This window comes from Procambarus clarkii, unplaced genomic scaffold, assembly GCF_040958095.1.
Source record: "Procambarus clarkii isolate CNS0578487 unplaced genomic scaffold, FALCON_Pclarkii_2.0 HiC_scaffold_2243, whole genome shotgun sequence".
Classification (NCBI taxonomy): domain Eukaryota; kingdom Metazoa; phylum Arthropoda; class Malacostraca; order Decapoda; family Cambaridae; genus Procambarus; species Procambarus clarkii.
The window spans coordinates 6,342-13,815 of NW_027191250.1; the positions used below are offsets into that span (position 1 = coordinate 6,342).

A 7,474-nucleotide genomic window follows, 5' to 3' on the forward strand; every position below is an offset into this window, starting at 1 on the left:
CATGAATGAAACCATGTAATATCATGAATTTGCATATATATATAAATTCATTGATCAGGTAAGAAATGGTTAAAGCCTTTACTGCATGGCGTTTATATGTATGCTTGAATTCGAATAGTACTCAACGATAATCACATGCCCTTTTGCAATTGAAACTCGCTACGTGGTTTCTAGCCGCAATTGTTGCCTGGTGTTGCAGAGCAACCATGCATCCTATCGCTTCTCGGCCTTTTGGCTAAGATCAAAGTGTAGTATCTGTTCTTATCAGCTTAATATCTGATACGATCCCCATGTGGGATCCTCGATATTAAACTGATTTTTGCAACATGGCGAAGTGCTAGGAGCTTGCTCCACCTTTGCCGCGGATCGGCCCGGTATTGCAGTACCTCTGGGATCGGTCCACTCCCTTCGGGGAGACCAAAAACAACCCTATCAACTAGTCAAAATCAAGTAGGAGACGATTATGTTAATTGGTTATGTACATTAATGAATCGTGTTAATTTGAATTGCAGTAATTACTTCACACCAGCCAACATCGTATGAGGAAAAAGCCTTGGAACGAGCAGCAGAAGTGAGTCAGTCGAGTCCGGGTTTGATGGGTCGAAGCTGAACAACTGCAACGAGTTAGAGGGAAGGAAGGAAGGAAGGAAGGAAGGAAGGAAGGAAGGAAGGGAGAAAGAAGGAGAAAGAAGGAGAGTGAGGTGAGTAATATCATTTAATAACTTTAGATTAAAGATTATGTGCGAGCAAAGAAATACGATGGTTGGTGTGGAAGGAAAGAAGTTGATTTTATGAATGGGGGGGGGGTTGCCAGTTAGTGCAATATTAATTGATTTTGTTTGTTTTCTGAGATAGGTTATATAGGGTGAAGTTTTTCTCTATTTATATAAGTGTGGAAACTGGTTTAGATAGCTTAGTGGTTTGTTATGAAAAGGCTGGTAGAGATGGGTTGAATAGTGTTAGACTTGTGTCTGCATTTAGTGGAGAACTGGATTTGGTATTTAAATGGCATCTAATATGACGTAGTCATTGTGCAAATAAACTCTAAATCAACGGGTTTACTATGATCGAGAACCTAACTATAATAGTTACCCATTGTTGGCATGCTCTTCTTTTTTTTACAGAATTACTCACTCTCCCTTGTGAGGGAGGGAGGGAGGGAGGGAGGAGTGTGTGTGTATATCACTCGGAATTCCTTAGTCGGCTCTGACGGCGAAATTATATTCATACATACATCAAGATTAGACGTTTATCTATTTAATTTACCATTGCTGGAATGTACCAATGCGTAATAAAGACGAAATTCGACTTGAGATGGAGGGAGGTGTTGCTTTGGTGTGGTTTTACACGGCAACTCAACGATCGTTTGCCACTTCCACGCTTGCCTGCCAGCCGGCCAGCCACTAGCCTCAAAGTGAATTCCAGTGTCTTGATTAGCTTTACAATCCATCATTTACCTCAATACACACTAACAATGTGTATTTATATACTTCAATCGAGCATTCGATGCACACATTCACCTGTAATATATACGTCAATGAAACCCAGAACCCACCCAAGTTCAAGCGCACCTGCACTCTCACCCCTCTCCATTTGAATGCTAGTTTCCTATTTAGATTTCAAATGCTTCATTCACCCCTCTAAACACCACCGACGTATATTTACATTCTTTATTTAGGCAGGCACACATTCATTCACGTAAAATAACGAATAAAATTGATATAGAATCTACTATAATTTGCAAAGCGACCAACCACCAAATGTCATTGTGAAAGCTAGTTTCGTAATTAGCTTTGCAATACTTCATTTACCTCCCTAAACACCAACAATGACCGAGTATTTGTATACTCGGTAAAAGCGATGGATGGATTCCTTACACATTCACATATATTAAGCAATGAATTTGCTATAGTACCTACAGTACTCAGACTTCTCGAATTACTTACATCTTCTTATATCTTAACTTTGTTGTTCATTCAACAACAGAGTCGTTTTCCAGGGAATCCCGTTATGTTAGATGATGCATCGCCTCGCCTCGCCTCGCATGGCATCGAATCGCATGTCATTGCATCGCATCGCATTGAACTGCATGGTATTGAATCACAAGGCATTGAATGGCATGGCATGGCATGGCATGGCATGGCATCACGTCACGTCTCTCGTCTCTCGTCTCTCGTCTCTCGTCTCTAGTCTCTAGTCTCTCGTCTCTCGTCTCTCGTCTCTCGTCTCTCGTCTCTCGTCTCTCGTCTCTCGTCTCTCGTCTCTCGTCTCTCGTCTCTCGTCTCTCGTCTCTCGTCTCTCGTCTCTCTCGCCTCTCGCCTCTCGCCTCTCGCCTCTCGCCTCTAGCCTCTAGCCTCTCGCCACCCAGCCCTGCCTCGCTTCGCCTCGTCTCCGGTTTGTGAAAACGATGTATCAAGCAAAGTGTTAGATGTGAAAAAGTCGTGATATATATACAAAAATGGAATAGTTGGCGCGTAATAGTGCTGTTCGTTTTCTGTTATGGTATCAGAGAGAGAACGTCTCCTATTTATATTTTTTGACGAGCGTTGGCGTAACAGGCCCCTTGCACTTTTAATTCGTTATTGTACTTTTCAAAAGCTGTAGCTACCTTAAGACACATGACAAATGGAGGTTTATGTATTAGAGTTAAGCGCTATACTCCCTGGCCAGGAGCGAATTCGTGAAACGCCACGCGAGTCTGTTTACCACTTTGCCGCCAGTTACATATTCACTACTCATGAATGAAACCATGTAATATCATGAATTTGCATATATATATAAATTCATTGATCAGGTAAGAAATGGTTAAAGCCTTTACTGCATGGCGTTTATATGTATGCTTGAATTCGAATAGTACTCAACGATAATCACATGCCCTTTTGCAATTGAAACTCGCTACGTGGTTTCTAGCCGCAATTGTTGCCTGGTGTTGCAGAGCAACCATGCATCCTATCGCTTCTCGGCCTTTTGGCTAAGATCAAAGTGTAGTATCTGTTCTTATCAGCTTAATATCTGATACGATCCCCATGTGGGATCCTCGATATTAAACTGATTTTTGCAACATGGCGAAGTGCTAGGAGCTTGCTCCACCTTTGCCGCGGATCGGCCCGGTATTGCAGTACCTCTGGGATCGGTCCACTCCCTTCGGGGAGACCAAAAACAACCCTATCAACTAGTCAAAATCAAGTAGGAGACGATTATGTTAATTGGTTATGTACATTAATGAATCGTGTTAATTTGAATTGCAGTAATTACTTCACACCAGCCAACATCGTATGAGGAAAAAGCCTTGGAACGAGCAGCAGAAGTGAGTCAGTCGAGTCCGGGTTTGATGGGTCGAAGCTGAACAACTGCAACGAGTTAGAGGGAAGGAAGGAAGGAAGGAAGGAAGGAAGGAAGGAAGGAAGGAAGGAGAAAGAAGGAGAAAGAAGGAGAGTGAGGTGAGTAATATCATTTAATAACTTTAGATTAAAGATTATGTGCGAGCAAAGAAATACGATGGTTGGTGTGGAAGGAAAGAAGTTGATTTTATGAATGGGGGGGGGGTTGCCAGTTAGTGCAATATTAATTGATTTTGTTTGTTTTCTGAGATAGGTTATATAGGGTGAAGTTTTTCTCTATTTATATAAGTGTGGAAACTGGTTTAGATAGCTTAGTGGTTTGTTATGAAAAGGCTGGTAGAGATGGGTTGAATAGTGTTAGACTTGTGTCTGCATTTAGTGGAGAACTGGATTTGGTATTTAAATGGCATCTAATATGACGTAGTCATTGTGCAAATAAACTCTAAATCAACGGGTTTACTATGATCGAGAACCTAACTATAATAGTTACCCATTGTTGGCATGCTCTTCTTTTTTTTACAGAATTACTCACTCTCCCTTGTGAGGGAGGGAGGGAGGGAGGGAGGAGTGTGTGTGTATATCACTCGGAATTCTTAGTCGGCTCACGGCAAAAATTATATTCATACATACATCAAGATTAGACGTTTATCTATTTAATTTACCATTGCTGGAATGTACCAATGCGTAATAAAGACGAAATTCGACTTGAGATGGAGGGAGGTGTTGCTTTGGTGTGGTTTTACACGGCAACTCAACGATCGTTTGCCACTTCCACGCTTGCCTGCACGCCACGCCCAGCCAGCCACTAGCCTCAAAGTGAATTCCAGTGTCTTGATTAGCTTTACAATCCATCATTTACCTCAATACACACTAACAATGTGTATTTATATACTTCAATCGAGCATTCGATGCACACATTCACCTGTAATATATACGTCAATGAAACCCAGAACCCACCCAAGTTCAAGCGCACCTGCACTCTCACCCCTCTCCATTTGAATGCTAGTTTCCTATTTAGATTTCAAATGCTTCATTCACCCCTCTAAACACCACCGACGTATATTTACATTCTTTATTTAGGCAACACACACACATTCATTCACGTAAAATAACGAATAAAATTGATATAGAATCTACTATAATTTGCAAAGCGACCAACCACCAAATGTCATTGTGAAAGCTAGTTTCGTAATTAGCTTTGCAATACTTCATTTACCTCCCTAAACACCAACAATGACCGAGTATTTGTATACTCGGTAAAAGCGATGGATGGATTCCTTACACATTCACATATATTAAGCAATGAATTTGCTATAGTACCTACAGTACTCAGACTTCTCGAATTACTTACATCTTCTTATATCTTAACTTTGTTGTTCATTCAACAACAGAGTCGTTTTCCAGGGAATCCCGTTATGTTAGATGATGCATCGCCTCGCCTCGCCTCGCATGGCATCGAATCGCATGTCATTGCATCGCATCGCATTGAACTGCATGGTATTGAATCACAAGGCATTGAATGGCATGGCATGGCATGGCATGGCATGGCATCACGTCACTCTCTCGTCTCTCGTCTCTCGTCTCTCGTCTCTAGTCTCTAGTCTCTCGTCTCTCGTCTCTCGTCTCTCGTCTCTCGTCTCTCGTCTCTCGTCTCTCGTCTCTCGTCTCTCGTCTCTCGTCTCTCGTCTCTCGTCTCTCGTCTCTCGTCTCTCTCTCTCTCGTCTCTCGCCTCTCGCCTCTCGCCTCTCGCCTCTCGCCTCTAGCCTCTAGCCTCTAGCCTCTCGCCACCCAGCCCTGCCTCGCTTCGCCTCGTCTCCGGTTTGTGAAAACGATGTATCAAGCAAAGTGTTAGATGTGAAAAAGTCGTGATATATATACAAAAATGGAATAGTTGGCGCGTAATAGTGCTGTTCGTTTTCTGTTATGGTATCAGAGAGAGAACGTCTCCTATTTATATTTTTTGACGAGCGTTGGCGTAACAGGCCCCTTGCACTTTTAATTCGTTATTGTACTTTTCAAAAGCTGTAGCTACCTTAAGACACATGACAAATGGAGGTTTATGTATTAGAGTTAAGCGCTATACTCCCTGGCCAGGAGCGAATTCGTGAAACGCCACGCGAGTCTGTTTACCACTTTGCCGCCAGTTACATATTCACTACTCATGAATGAAACCATGTAATATCATGAATTTGCATATATATATAAATTCATTGATCAGGTAAGAAATGGTTAAAGCCTTTACTGCATGGCGTTTATATGTATGCTTGAATTCGAATAGTACTCAACGATAATCACATGCCCTTTTGCAATTGAAACTCGCTACGTGGTTTCTAGCCGCAATTGTTGCCTGGTGTTGCAGAGCAACCATGCATCCTATCGCTTCTCGGCCTTTTGGCTAAGATCAAAGTGTAGTATCTGTTCTTATCAGCTTAATATCTGATACGATCCCCATGTGGGATCCTCGATATTAAACTGATTTTTGCAACATGGCGAAGTGCTAGGAGCTTGCTCCACCTTTGCCGCGGATCGGCCCGGTATTGCAGTACCTCTGGGATCGGTCCACTCCCTTCGGGGAGACCAAAAACAACCCTATCAACTAGTCAAAATCAAGTAGGAGACGATTATGTTAATTGGTTATGTACATTAATGAATCGTGTTAATTTGAATTGCAGTAATTACTTCACACCAGCCAACATCGTATGAGGAAAAAGCCTTGGAACGAGCAGCAGAAGTGAGTCAGTCGAGTCCGGGTTTGATGGGTCGAAGCTGAACAACTGCAACGAGTTAGAGGGAAGGAAGGAAGGAAGGAAGGAAGGAAGGAAGGAAGGAAGGAAGAAGGAAGGAAGAAGAAGGAGAAAGAAGGAGAGTGAGGTGAGTAATATCATTTAATAACTTTAGATTAAAGATTATGTGCGAGCAAAGAAATACGATGGTTGGTGTGGAAGGAAAGAAGTTGATTTTATGAATGGGGGGGGGGTTGCCAGTTAGTGCAATATTAATTGATTTTGTTTGTTTTCTGAGATAGGTTATATAGGGTGAAGTTTTTCTCTATTTATATAAGTGTGGAAACTGGTTTAGATAGCTTAGTGGTTTGTTATGAAAAGGCTGGTAGAGATGGGTTGAATAGTGTTAGACTTGTGTCTGCATTTAGTGGAGAACTGGATTTGGTATTTAAATGGCATCTAATATGACGTAGTCATTGTGCAAATAAACTCTAAATCAACGGGTTTACTATGATCGAGAACCTAACTATAATAGTTACCCATTGTTGGCATGCTCTTCTTTTTTTTACAGAATTACTCACTCTCCCTTGTGAGGAGGGAGGGAGGGAGGGAGGAGTGTGTGTGTATATCACTCGGAATTCCTTAGTCGGCTCTGACGGCGAAATTATATTCATACATACATCAAGATTAGACGTTTATCTATTTAATTTACCATTGCTGGAATGTACCAATGCGTAATAAAGACGAAATTCGACTTGAGATGGAGGGAGGTGTTGCTTTGGTGTGGTTTTACACGGCAACTCAACGATCGTTTGCCACTTCCACGCTTGCCTGCCAGCCGGCCAGCCACTAGCCTCAAAGTGAATTCCAGTGTCTTGATTAGCTTTACAATCCATCATTTACCTCAATACACACTAACAATGTGTATTTATATACTTCAATCGAGCATTCGATGCACACATTCACCTGTAATATATACGTCAATGAAACCCAGAACCCACCCAAGTTCAAGCGCACCTGCACTCTCACCCCTCTCCATTTGAATGCTAGTTTCCTATTTAGATTTCAAATGCTTCATTCACCCCTCTAAACACCACCGACGTATATTTACATTCTTTATTTAGGCAATGTATGCAGGCACACATTCATTCACGTAAAATAACGAATAAAATTGATATAGAATCTACTATAATTTGCAAAGCGACCAACCACCAAATGTCATTGTGAAAGCTAGTTTCGTAATTAGCTTTGCAATACTTCATTTACCTCCCTAAACACCAACAATGACGAGTATTTGTATACTCGGTAAAAGCGATGGATGGATTCCTTACACATTCACATATATTAAGCAATGAATTTGCTATAGTACCTACAGTACTCAGACTTCTCGAATTACTTACATCTTCTTAT

General features: G+C 41.7%; 3 non-coding genes across 3 annotated transcripts; all 3 read left to right on the forward strand.

Moving 5' to 3' along the window:
• The first annotated feature begins 215 nt into the window (after positions 1-215).
• LOC138362647 (U2 spliceosomal RNA) lies at positions 216-408 on the forward strand. Its single transcript, XR_011227848.1, has one exon. It is a non-coding gene; the product is annotated as a U2 spliceosomal RNA (small nuclear RNA).
• A 2,543-nt stretch (positions 409-2,951) lies between these two features.
• On the forward strand, positions 2,952-3,144 carry LOC138362648 (U2 spliceosomal RNA). Its single transcript, XR_011227849.1, has one exon. It is a non-coding gene; the product is annotated as a U2 spliceosomal RNA (small nuclear RNA).
• A 2,572-nt stretch (positions 3,145-5,716) lies between these two features.
• LOC138362649 (U2 spliceosomal RNA) lies at positions 5,717-5,909 on the forward strand. The gene has a single exon (XR_011227850.1). It is a non-coding gene; the product is annotated as a U2 spliceosomal RNA (small nuclear RNA).
• Positions 5,910-7,474: the final 1,565 nt, after the last annotated feature.